The sequence below is a fragment of the Miscanthus floridulus genome, unplaced genomic scaffold, assembly GCF_019320115.1.
Source record: "Miscanthus floridulus cultivar M001 unplaced genomic scaffold, ASM1932011v1 os_1712_1, whole genome shotgun sequence".
In the NCBI taxonomy this organism is placed as follows: Eukaryota; Viridiplantae; Streptophyta; class Magnoliopsida; order Poales; family Poaceae; genus Miscanthus; species Miscanthus floridulus.
The window spans coordinates 87,649-99,475 of NW_027097871.1; the positions used below are offsets into that span (position 1 = coordinate 87,649).

The 11,827-nt window shown below is 50.6% G+C and overlaps 1 pseudogene; it reads right to left on the reverse strand.

Annotated features, from left to right (window-relative positions):
* Positions 1-59: 59 nt before the first annotated feature.
* Positions 60-10,640, reverse strand: LOC136534246 (plastidic glucose transporter 4-like; annotated as a pseudogene).
* Between the last annotated feature and the right edge of the window lie 1,187 nt (positions 10,641-11,827).

An 11,827-nucleotide genomic window follows, 5' to 3' on the forward strand; every position in this document is an offset into this window, starting at 1 on the left:
AAAAAAAACATTCTATTTTCAGGAGACGAGAGTTCATCTATACACGAGAAACGACGAAATTTGAGAACAATGAAAAACTTATCTCCAGAAACATCGACAGGTTCATTGTTTCTGAATTCTGATTGATGACAGGGGAGTAGGGGAAGCACAGCTAAACTACTGCTCGAACACAACCCCTCACTGCACACACCAGGTCACCTACGATTGGCATTCTTGCCGTTCGCTTATTTCTGAAACTACATGAAACTGGAAAAAGTATCCAGGTCCAAGGATGCTCGGTTGTGTGCTTGGTTGCATTCTCAATCACCAAAACGGCGCCGCAGCATGACTAGCAAAAGCACATCATTCTGCTACACTTAGTTCCCGTTCAATCTCTTCAAGTGATCGCCCCTTGGTCTCCACCACATTCCCAGCTATGTAAAGAACTGCAAGGGCGCACACTGATGCAAATCCCAAATATACATTGCTGATCCCGAACTTGTTGACAACACTCAAGAAGTACAGGCCAATAAAGAAGTTGGATACCTGAAGAAAGAAAAAGAAAAACAGGTTAAGAACTCAATGGTATATGTAAGTAAAGCCAAGGTTAATTACTTAATTAGGGTAGTGTTCATCATCTTAGCAGCTAGAAAGGATTTCATATAGAATTTAGAAGTTTGAACAAATTTAAGGGCAAAAGATTCAGAAATCCAGATATTGACTAACATACCTCAGGTGAATAAAGCAATTTTTAATGGAGCGAATAGGAAAATGGCTGAAGCTTTTACTAGTAATGTCCTTCAAAGTTTAAACTAAACCTATCTAACAGAGCAATCGATATTAATCAAGGACGATAAGAAAACGAACTTAACATGCCCAAATTTTCAATCAATCTCTATTCACCAGAGCAATTATCTTACCTTGTATTTTGCAAAATCATGTGTCGCAAATTATGTAGTGGGAATGAGAAAAACAAAGCAAGATATACCGCAATGAATAAAACAGAATGTGATTGGTTGGGACTTAGGACAACTATATACATTTGGTATTAGCATATGTATGAACAGTTGTGACTCACCCAGTGCATGCCTAGAGATAATGCAACAGCCTTGGCCCTTATTCTAGAGGCAAATATTTCAGGAAGAAGTAGGGCAGGAACAGGACCAGCTCCTAGAGCAAAAGACAGCACATACCTGCACAAAATCATACTCCAGTTATGTCAAACATTCAAGTTATACATTCAAATATAATCAGCAAGACCAAACAAGATGAATCATTAACAACTTACAGAACAGTTCCAACAACAGCAAGAGTACCAGAATAAGGTGCCAGAGCTTTCCAGGTGAGGACAATGCTAGGAGTAGCATTGAAGCACCCTTCAAGGGAGAAAAAAGTGAATATGAACCCTCCATTTGCTGATTGAGAGAAAATAAACTCATGATTTGTTAAACACAAGGGCATTACCATTCCAGAAAAGCTTGTCATCAGAAGGCTTTTCCTTCCTTGCTTGTCCATTAGAGAAGATGCAATCATGGTGCCTACAAGTAAATATACCCCCATCAAAAAATATGTTCTGTCAATATCAAAATCTTATTACTAAAAGTAAACTTACCAAAAACATTGGCTGCTCCAACAAGAGCACTAGCAGCAACATCAGATGCAATGCCTGCATTGCGGAACACAGATGTAGAGTAATATACAACAGCGTTTATACCAGCAAGCTGCTGGAACAAAAACAGTGCTGCCCCCACACTCACAACTGCAAATGAAAGATATATCAGAAATCATGTCTAGTAGTGTCTTCACCATAGTATCAATTCGTTGATGTTTTAGGTTGTATGCAGTCAACATATCAAAACTTTCATCATCAATTACTTTGTGTACATTTAGTTGTAAAAAAAAAGATTTTAATAATCATACAATTTTGCTATGGTTTCTCAATGTTGTAAAGGACAAACTAGTAGTCAAAGTTGTGTCTTCGGGGACTGTATCAATGTCCAGAGCATCGCTTTTTGGTGAGATGTAACTATGAGTGATGACATATGTGCATGAAACACAAGGCCATTGCAAATGTAATAGCATATCCATTAACATACTTAGTTTCCTGATAAGTAATGAATATGCATTTTTGTTTCCATACACATGACTTAAATTAAGCAATTGCTATGCACCAAACCACTTTCACCCTAAAAATCTTTGGAATTCCAAGAACCAGCAATTTCTGGTAAAACGGCAGATATTTCCACCCAAGTTATTAACTTCATTAGATATTGGATGATGCTAGCAATAGAATGGAATGAGAAGAGAATAATCACAGAATATTTCATCATGCAATTGTTACGGAACCAAATTTGCCAATTCTGAAACTGTCAAAACAAAACTACCTTTCCAGTAACGCTTGCTGAAAAGATCAAACCAACCAGCTTCGGGCTCAGAAGAACTTTGGCCACTAGCCCTCAGATCATACATAATTTCGGTAACCATTTCTTTCCCATACAGTCTTTTTACAGCTGATTCTGCTTGAATAACCTTTCCTTGCTGCAGTTAATGTCAGAAAAGTAAATATTGAGTATTGTGCCACAGTCTGGAGGCCAAAGTACACAGTATGTTCAAAGAATTTGCAAACAGAAACCTGGAATAGCCAACGAGGGCTTTCAGGCGAAAAGGCCATTCCTACAGCCAACAAAATGGATGGAACTACAGCAATTCCAAACATTGTCCTCCACCTGATAAAATACAGTTACAAATGACGAGAGCATGAATATAATCCATATATCATATGGAATTTGTTGCCATATGGATTGCATATCTAGATGTAATTTATGGGATAGAAAGGTTGAATAAAAAATGTGTAGTTCTTCCACTGTCAATATTTCAATATTGCTTATGTTAATCAAGAAGTACAATGAAGCGGGGAAACAAATGAACAAGCTAATGGAAAACTTACCAGGCAGGATTTCCTGCCAAAGGCAATCCAGCTAACAAAGCTGCAAGAATTCCAATGCAGATAAAAAGTTGATTAACAGAACCAAGTGTTCCACGAATTTCAGTTGGTGAGATCTGCAAAGTACAAGAAGATCATTTGTTGGAGATGTTCGTTAACACAGGCAGTAGCTATTGAACAAAGACAGAAGTAACTGTAACATATCACAATAGAATTAGATTTTGAACAAAGCAACTGCCATTTCAACATATCACAACCTCAGATATGTAAAGGGGTACAAGAGCAGATGAGATCCCAATACCAATTCCAGCAAGCAACCGACCAATAATCATGGTGCGGATATCTTGAGCTGTTGCACTGCAGATGTTTCTGTGTCAGTTTCATATAAGATAACAGTGTATACTTACGACTTACAACTAAATAATTCAAAACACACCTCAAGAATGCACCTAGAGCAAGCGGGACTGCATCCAGAATGAATGTTCTTGTCCGCCCAAATTTATCTGCCAAAGATCCCCCAGTAAAAGAACCTAGTGTTGCACCAGCCAGGGATGTGCTAACCACCCATCCTGAGTAACAAACAGATGTCTAGTGAAGCATATGGCAAAAAGATATCTCACAGAAGCAACTATTATCATTGAGTGATTAAAGTCATCTATCTGATCCTTTAGAAAACATGCCAATTGTATGCCTTGGCAAAGAAAGCATTGCACTGCACAATCAATCCAAGTGCCAGATGTTCCTTTACAAACATGTCAAGGGCGTTAGTGCCCAAGGTAGCTGGACCGCGGCTACGGAGTTCGTAGCCTCGTTCCGTCGTCGCCGGCGAGGTTTTACCCCTCAGCCGTCGGCTTAGTTGGTTGGAGGAGAGAGAGAGGATTTAGGAAATAACTTCTTGTTTCCATTAGTGCCGGATTACAAGATATATATGGCCTAAGGCCCAAACCAACTAGAGCTAATTATTCCTAAAATTGTGGAACTAAAAAGAGGGAAACTATCCTATCTTTCCTTCCTAGCCACTGATGGTTGACGCCTCCCTGGCCGCTCCTGCCGCGCGCCCAGCGCGTTCTGCTGCGCGACGGATGTCGCGAGCCCTCCTACGTCGAGTATAGGAGCGTCCCCACATGACATCTCCCTCCCCGTCGAGACTCAGCTCGTCCTCGAGCTGAAACGTGGGATGCTTGGCGCTGAACGTCTCGACGTCTTCCCAAGTGGAGGATGCTGCCGACTCCCCTTTCCAGTGGATCAACACCTGACGGACGCCACGGGCGAGCTGATAGCGCACCGCATGTTCCGGCTCAGGAACAACCGCGCCATGGTGCACGGCCGGCAAGGGTGGTGGAGTGTCCGGCGGAGGCCCTTCGAACTTCTTGAGGACGCCCACATGGAACACGTGAAGACGGGCGCCGGGAGGAAGAGCGAGGCGAACCGTGACCTCGTTGATCAACTCGATGACGCGGTAGGGGCCGTAGTAGCGAGGCCGGAGCTTTCCCGTCGAAGTCTGTGGAAGAGACGCTGCTGCGCGATGCCGAAGCCGGAGAAGGGCCCAATCGCCCACCTGGTACGTGACCGGCCAATGGCCAGCGTCGTAGTGGCGTTACTGAAGAGCCTGTGCCTGTTCCAGCCGGTACCTGATGTCGTCGAGAAATTCCGCGCGTTCCTCCATGCTACGGGCGACAGCAGGCACCCTCGACTCGCCCGGCTCGTATGACCGAATGGACGGCGGGCATAGTTCCGCTAGGCGCTCGCCTAGGCGCGACTAGGCGCGACTAGGCTCTAGTCGGAGGGTGTCCCGGCCATAGACGACGTGGAACGGCGTGTCGCGCAGAGACGACTGGTAGGCGGTGTTGAAGATGAATTCCGCCCATGGCAGCCAGCGCAACCACTGACGCGGTCGGTCACCTGTAAGACACCTTAAGTACATGATGATGACCCGGTTAGCCGCTTCCGACTGGCCGTCCGACTGTGGATGGAAAGCGGTGGTCATGTGAAGCTTGGTGCCCAACAAGCGCATGAGCTCGCGCCAGAACGTCGAAGTGAAGACGGGGTCGCGGTCCGACACCATCGACTGTGGTATCCCGTGGAGCCGTACGATGTCGGTGAAGAAGGCCTGGGCGACGGACTCGGCGGAGTATGGGTGCGCCAACGGGACAAAGTGGCAGTACTTGCTGAACCGGTCCACCACCGTGAGGATGACTGACTTGCCGCGGACCCGGGGCAGCGCTTCGACGAAATCCAGCGCAATGTCGGTCCAGACCCCCTGCGGCACAGGTAGAGGGAGCAGCAGCCCGGCAGGATGCAGGTGCTCGGACTTGTACCTTTGGCACACGAGGCAGACACGAACCAGCTCCTGCACCAATTGCTTCATGTTAGGAAAATGGAAGTCGCGACGCAGCCGATGCATCGTGCGCTGGACGCCCTCGTGCCCCTCCTCGTGCACGGCCAGCATGATTTCCCGGATGAGAGGCGACGCCGGCGGAATGTAGAGCCGGCCGTTGAACTGCACCATGCCATCTGCCAAGGACCATGGCGCGCCTCGGGTGCCCCCAGCGATCTCCTCGCGGAGTGCGACGAGGCTTGAGTCCGCGTCCTGGGCGTGACGAAGGCGCGTGACGAAGTCGAACCGAGGAGCCGATAGGGTGAGAATGGCCCGGTCCTCCGTGTCGCGGCGGGACAAGGCGTCCGCCACGGCATTGGCCGCACCCGGTTTATACTCCACCGAGAAGTCAAAGCCGAGTAGTTTCCCCACCCAATGGTGTTGGGGAATCGTCGCAAGGCGCTGATCCAACAGATATTTGAGGCTATAATGATCCGTCTTCACGAGAAAGCGGCGCCCCCAGAGATACAGCCTCCAGTGCCGCACGGCGTGGACTAGGTCGATGAGCTCCCGCTCGTAGGCGGCGAGGGCGCGGTGGCGTGGCGCGACCGGCCTGCTGAAGAAGGCAATCGGGTGCCCCTCCTGGATGAGGACCGCGCCGAACCCGTGGGAGGAAGCATCACACTCGACGGTGAACGGTTTGGTGAAGTCCGGCATGGAGAGGATGGGCGCCGATGTGACCGCGGCCTTGAGTGCGGTGAACGCAGCCGCCGCGGCATCGTTCCAGGAGAACCCTTCTTTCTTGAGGAGGGCTGTCAGCGGGGCGGCGACGGTGCCGTAGTTGTGGACGAATTTGCGGTAGTACCCCGCCAAGCCGAGGAAGCCACGTACCGCCCGAGCCGAGCGCGGCACCGGCCAGTCGAGGATGGCCTGCACCTTGGCTGGATCCATGGCGACCCCGGTCTCGGAGATGATGTGCCCGAGGTAGGAGACAGTGGCCTCGCCAAAGGCACACTTACTGCGCTTGATGAAGAGCTGGTGGTGACGAAGCTCGGAGAGCACGGCGCGGAGGTGTCGGAGATGATCTGCCCACGTGCGGCTGTAGATAAGAATGTCATCAAAAAATACCAGGACGAAGCGACGCAGGAACTGCCGGAGGACGTCGTTCATGAGGGCCTGGAAAGTTGCCGGGGCGTTGCACAGGCCGAACGGCATCACCAGGAACTCGTAGAGGCCGTCGTTAGTGCGGAATGCCGTCTTGTGGATGTCGGAGGGCCGCATGCGAACCTGGTGGTACCCCGACCTCAAGTCGAGCTTGGTGAAGAAGCGGGCGCCGTGGAGCTCGTCGAGCAGCTCGTCGACGACGGGGATCGGAAACGCATCCTTGACGGTGAGCGCGTTCAGCGCACGGTAGTCGACGCAAAAGCGCCACGTCCCGTCCGCCTTCTTGACGAGGATGACCGGCGAGGAGAAAGCCGAGTCGCTACGGCGGACAATGCCCGGATCGATCATGGCGGTGCACTGGCGTTCCAGCTCGTCCTTGTGGGCCGCCGGGAACCGGTAGGGTCGGACCGCGACCGGCTGCGCTCCTTGCTTGAGGACGATGGTGTGATCGCGAGCGCGCTTGGGAGGCAGACCTCGTGGTTCAGCGAAGACGTCCTCGAACCCGGCCAGCAGCTCGTCGAGGAGCGGCGCGCTGGACGTCGCAGCGCAAGCCTCTAGGGCGCCCAGCGAGGGCACACCGGACCAGCAGACCGTGCGGTCATGGTGTTGGAACGAGACCGTGCCGGCGACGAAGTCCCAGACGAGGCGACCGAGCGTGGCCATCCACTGAGTGCCTAGCACCACATCATATCCTGCAAGAGGCATGACAAAAAGATCGAAGCAGAAAGCAATGATGTTGACGACGAGCGGGGCGTGGCGGATGACGCCAGGGCAGGGAACCTTCTCGCCATTCGCCACAGTGGCCGTGAGCCGCGGACGTGGCTGGATGGGAAGGCCGGTGCGCTCCGCAGCGGCCTCGGCGATGAAGCTGTGCGTGGACCCCGTGTCCAACAGGGCGACGAGGGTGATCCCGCCCAGAGTGACCTGGACTTGCATGGTGTTGCCCCGAGCCACCCCCGCGACCGCATGCAACGAGAAGACCGGAGACTCGGTCTCTGGCACGTCGTCGTCCCCGGCTACGGTGTCGTCGTCGTCGTCCTCCATTTTACTGTCCAGGAGAAATAGGCGCTTGCAGACTTTGTTGTGCCCGCGGCCGTACTTCTCGTCACAATTGTAGCACAGCCCAAGACGGCGGCGCTCCTCCATCTCGGCCTGGTTCAGGCGACGGACCGGACGGCCCTCCACAGCGACCGTCGGAGCGGCAGCCTTTGCGGCCGGGGCATGCGCCTGGGGCGCGCGGGGTTGTGGCCCAGGCCAGATTCCCCGAGACGTGGCCTTCGGCGGCGCGGCAGTGTATTGATCCATCAACTCCATCTGCCGTGCAAGGCTCATGGCGGCCACCAGGGATTGAGGGTTCTGCACTTGCACGGCCAGACTAAGCGGCGGAAGGAGGCCGCCCGTGAACAACTGGACGCGCTGGGTTTCGTCGAGGTGACCCGCGCGTGGGAGGAGAGCCTGGAAGCGGTCTTGATATTCTTCCACCGTAGTCGTCCGGCGGCAAGACGCCAGCTCGAACAGAGGGGCCGATCGGAGGGGCAGCCCGAAACGCAGGTTCAGGAGCTCCTTGAAACGCGGCCACGACGGGGTGCCCTCGTCAGTTTGGAGCTGCATGTACCAGAGCTGCGCTCCGTCTTGAAGGTTGTAGGACGCCATCCAGACCCGTTCTTCCGGTATGATCCGCTGCTGCAGGAAGAACGACTCGCACCGGTTGAGGAAGATCAATGGGTCGCTCTTGCCGTCGTAGTGCGGAAACTCGGGCCGCCAGTGCTTGGGTGGCCGATCTTGATGGTGTTCGCCCCCGAACCCTGGACGTGCACCGGACATGGACGAGCCAGCGATGGAGAGGTCGGCGATCGCCTTAGCGTTAGCCTCGATCGACTTCTGCATCAGGGTGACTGACGTTGCGAGCGCCTCAAGTGATGCCTTGAGATCATCCTCCATGGTGCCGGCGCAAGATGCAACTGACGACGTGGGGGAAGGTGGGGCGATGGCAGCAGCGGCTGGTGGTGGGTTAGGATTGGCGGCGGCTGGTGGTGAGGCTGATGGCGCGGCGGCTGTCGGCGAAGAAGATCGACGTGACCGTGATACCAGGTTGTCAAGGGCGTTAGCGCCCAAGGTAGCTGGACCGCGGCTACGGAGTTCGTAGCCTCGTTCCATCGTCGCCGGCAAGGTTTTACCCCTCAGCCGTCGGCTTAGTTGGTTGGAGGAGAGAGAGAGGATTTAGGAAATAACTTCTTGTTTCCATTAGTGCCGGATTACAAGATATATATGGCCTAAGGCCCAAACCAACTAGAGCTAATTATTCCTAAAATTGTGGAACTGAAAAGAGGGAAACTATCCTATCTTTCCTTCCTAGCCACTGATGGTTGACGCCTCCCTGGCCGCTCTTGCCGCGCGCCCAGCGCGTTCTGCTGCGCGACGGATGTCGCGGGCCCTCCTACGTCGAGTATAGGAGCGTCCCCACATGACAAAACACGGAGAAAAAGTATGAGTAAGTTGAGCATGTAAAAGTATGCCATACCCTGCAAGACAGCATTTTCAGCAATCCCAAGATCCTTCGCAAGATATTCAAGCGCGCCATTGACCACACTACATTCCATGAAATGGATTCATGCTATTAACAAACAGTTTTTGTGTTCACAAGAAAAGTGCAGAAAAGATGGATCTGTTTTACTTCCAGGTTGTTATTCATTTTTTGTCAACTAAAAAGCAGAAAATTATGCTTTATCCAATTGTGCTTAAGAAACAAGCATCTTGTAGCAGCAATAAAGTACATACCCAAGATGATAACCAAACAGAATAGCCCCCAAACAAGCAACACCAACATATGGCAGAACATGTCCTGAGGATTTAACTTGAACCTTCTCCAATGGAATATCTTCAGGGTCAACTGTATAAGATAGTCAAATACTCAAATGAGTTGAGAGATTAGCAGGGACTGAACACCGTCTGCCATTTAAACTTGCAGTAGAAAAGTGTGCACATGAACATCTGCAACACTGAAGGTAATATAGTAATCTACCGACATCACCTTACGTTATGGGTCACACCAAATACATGGACTCTATAATCATGCAGATTCCTCTTCTGCAAGTATTCTTATCCACTTTCTCTGGTTTCTAATAAGCGTCTCAATTCAATTGTGAGCAGCAATGCTCCCGCCTTTCTTTGAAAAACAAATATTTGAAACTTAGACGGCACTATTCAACATACACAAAATTTGCATTTATAGTAGACGCATTCACCTCAGGATCATCACTCCCACATGGATTAGAGGGACCATACCAAATATTATGACGCCTCAAAAACCTGAATCAAATAATAAGCACGGCAGGTCCCCAACCAACCACCACCCAGGACGATCACATCAGCTTATTCAGATAGTGAAAATGCACAACGTTTCCATGAATCCCCAACGCATACACAACAAAATTGCTGAGCACAAAACATGCACTACCAAATCCATCGACCTCCAAATCCAATATCACGATCCCCTGGCAGGTGGCACAGAATCTAACCGCAGCCAGCAGTTACAGTACCCCTCTCCCAGAACCAACCCCCAGTACCACAAGCGTGTGTTCGTGACCCAACCCCAACAACACCGATCCGCAACTCCAACGCATCAATCAATCCGTAGCCCGAGACGCACCTGCGGCCGTGGCTTGCAAGCGCCCATAGCGCGGGCTCGCGCGGAAGAGGCCCCTGACGCCGCCGCGCAGGCTGGCCATCTCGAGGCCGGCGAGATCCGCCGCCCGCGACCTCAGGCCGCCGCACCACCCACCGTTGCCCGTCGGCATCCGCACGCTGCAGGGGTTGTTGACCGCCGGCGACCTCCGATCGCCGCTCCACGAAGCGACGCACCCGCCGCCCGTTACAGCGCAGCGTATCATCTTCTTAACGATGGTGACTGTTCCTGCGATCGCACATCACCACCACCACAGAAAATTTTACCTCTGTATAATTAAAAATAGCTTAAAATAATAAAAAAAGTCGCCACAATTTAGCGTTGAGTTGACTAGTGGCAGTGGGTACTAGTAGCAGTACTACGTTAGCTTGCAGATTGGGAAAACGACTAAAATTAATCCGAGACGTCGCGGCCGTACCTTCGATTAGAAGCTCGGAAGAGCGGCGAGGTCTCCGTTTGGGGATTCGAAATGCGATTATATGATAGGACGACGAGGGAGACGAAGAGGACGATGCCTTCGCAAGATCCGATAGTTGCGAGGCAAGCAGCGGATGAGGCCGGAACTTGCCGAATCCTCTCCTCCCCCACTTTTTAGTTTTTTTTTCAGGATTCTTTTGGCACGGCTGTTGGTGGCTACACGACTTGGAATTGGAGGACTTGCCGTGCTGGCAACGACGTCGACACGTGCACCGGATAAGAAGCGTCCGAAAATCGATAACAGCAAATTTTATCGGCGACCGCCTGATGCCAGGATGGGTGCACGATGGGTCGATGGCTTCCTTGGCAACGCAGAAAGCGATACGCATACCCATGCGGCCTGGTAAGACGTGTGCTGAAAAAATTGGCCCAACTAAAAGCTACAGTAAGGCGACCTGAGACTTTGGCACTTTGCCCAGTATCAATATCAGCTCGGCCCGGGACTTTGCCCAGCTTTTTTTTTTTTTTAATGACTCAACTCTTCGAGTACAAGTCGCAGTATCCGAACTTACACACTAACACACACCACCACACACACAAACTCACATACACCCACACTAGTGTGTAAGCTAGACCTACACCTACACGAAGAGACTGCACGTGGCTGAGAGATATCCGAAGTCATCCTGGCTTCGCACGTGACGGGCACGTCACACTGACCATTATAGCATATCCACGCGTGAGGCTGCACAGGACCTATAAATTTAAAACTGGGGAAAAACCCTGTGAGGCACGCTGCCGATCCCAGGGATGAAACACACGCCCGGCCGCTGGCACAACTGGCTAGCAACCAACCGAGCTACGCTCGGTCCTCGGGACTTTGCCCAGCTGTGCCAGGCGAGAGCGTAAGTTTTGTCTTGTCTACGTGTCGTTTTTGTTATGTACTATCAAATACGCCGTTGCAACGAAAAACTATCAAACATTTATGGGGATGACGATAGGAATGGTACATGTTATTTATGTTTTACTCTGTGTAAAATTAAAACATATAATTTATTTTATGATGAACATGTTATCCATAATATAAGTTAATTTGTCAATAATATGATAATGTATCAAATTAAAATACAAACTTGATATTTTTTGTCCTGTTGCAAAGCACATAAATATTTAGACTTAGATACATCATAACTTTATTTTTTTTATTCTATTCATGTATTTCTTTGATCGAGTTTCGTGATATTTGAGCACTCGAAAATCAATAGTTCTAATATATGATTAAAGTCGACAAGGACTCAAGGAGTTAGTTGTCGACATGTTA